Here is a 1,504-nt window from a genome sequence, read left to right on the forward strand (position 1 = left end):
GCCTAGTCTACATGATGCCTTCAACACTGTGCTATGAAACATAAAGATCCCTATGGAGTATCTTCTGACAAAGAGCAAAAGAAATAACATAGCTTTGGTATAAGACAAGGAATGTATACTGATGTATTTCCCCTGTAGATGTGAATTACTATCAGTTGCTAGTGATAGTGATTGAAAAGAACACATATGAAAGATCAGTAGTCACACACCAAGTATCAAAGACCAAATTGACCTGTTTCAACAAAGACCATATCTAATACAGAAAATTTTAGTTGGGGCTATTGACTGATATTGTCAGATTTTGAAGTATATATTTTGTTGGTTATGTAGTTGTAACATATTTTAATTTACATTTCCCAGATGACTCGTAAAATCTATCACTTTTTATATGCTCATTAGATATTTGGATTTCTTCTTGTGTGAAGTGCTTGCTCAAATTTCTGCCTATTAAAACATTTATTTGTTAGATTTCTTTTTACAGTCTAGGTTGCTAAGAACTAAATTTTATCCTTGAAAAATTCTATAAGGAAACTCTAACTCACATTGTGGCTGTATTTAGAGGTAGAGCCTATAAAGAAGTTAAGTGAGGTTGTAAGGGTCTGGCCTGAATGCAGTTGGGCTGGTATCTCTATAAAAAGAAGAGACACTAGAGTGTCTCTCTCCTTCTTTCTCTCTCCCTCCCTCCTTCCCTTCTTCCTTCCCTTTCCTTTCTTTTTTCTCTTTTCACTCTTCTCTCTCTCTTATTTCCCTCTCACAAGGACATGGTAAAGCCAGGCATGGTGGCCCATGCCTACAATCTCAGCCCTCAAGAGAAACTGAGGTGGGAAGATTTTTATAAATATGAAGCCAGCTTGAGTTACATAGCAAGGACTTGTCTCAAAGACAAACAAAACATGGCCCTGAATCAAGGCCAGTTTTCTGAAGCTGTTGGTTTCAAGCAGGAGCCTAAAGTGGTATCTTTCTATGGTCTGTTGGCCATTGCAGAACTTTAGAAATGTAATGGTCAATTCATTAGAAAAGAACAACCACCCCAACACTGTAATGCCCAGTGCTGTGGCCCAGAGAAGAAGTGGTCACACCCACCCATCAGCCTGCTGCTGTGGGCCCAGGGGAAAGGATGCCACAACCCTTGAGGTCCTGCTACCAACAGGGGAACATTGATATGCAGCCACCCTACACCTCTCCCCCACCTCAGGAACCTCAGATTGGAGGACGAAGGAGCCAGGTGTAGTCTCAGACCTCTGGCCCACACAGAACAAGTCCAGCAGACATAAGCACAAAAGAAATTGGAAGTCACATGCCTGAAATTTCTTAAATGATAGCAACTGAATTAAAGAGATAGCTTAGTGCTTACTTTGCATGCCTGCATCTGGTAAGCTGAGCATCTATTTAGAGGATAACAATGTGTATTTCAGCAACTATGGTTGATTTCCTACTGTCTTGTTTTTGAAAGCCAGTATCATTGTTTGTTTTGTTTCATTTTATTCTCTTTAAAATACAATAA

At 39.6% G+C, this 1,504-nt stretch overlaps 1 non-coding gene across 1 annotated transcript; it reads left to right on the plus strand.

Moving 5' to 3' along the window:
• The first annotated feature begins 893 nt into the window (after positions 1 to 893).
• On the plus strand, positions 894 to 1,027 carry LOC111755101 (small nucleolar RNA SNORA2/SNORA34 family). Its single transcript, XR_002789688.1, has one exon. It is a non-coding gene; the product is annotated as a small nucleolar RNA SNORA2/SNORA34 family (small nucleolar RNA).
• The last annotated feature ends 477 nt before the right edge of the window (positions 1,028 to 1,504 follow it).

Source organism: Cavia porcellus, unplaced genomic scaffold (assembly GCF_034190915.1).
Source record: "Cavia porcellus strain 051 isolate PalLab524CR breed Dunkin Hartley unplaced genomic scaffold, mCavPor4.1 scaffold_9, whole genome shotgun sequence".
Taxonomy (NCBI): Eukaryota; Metazoa; Chordata; class Mammalia; order Rodentia; family Caviidae; genus Cavia; species Cavia porcellus.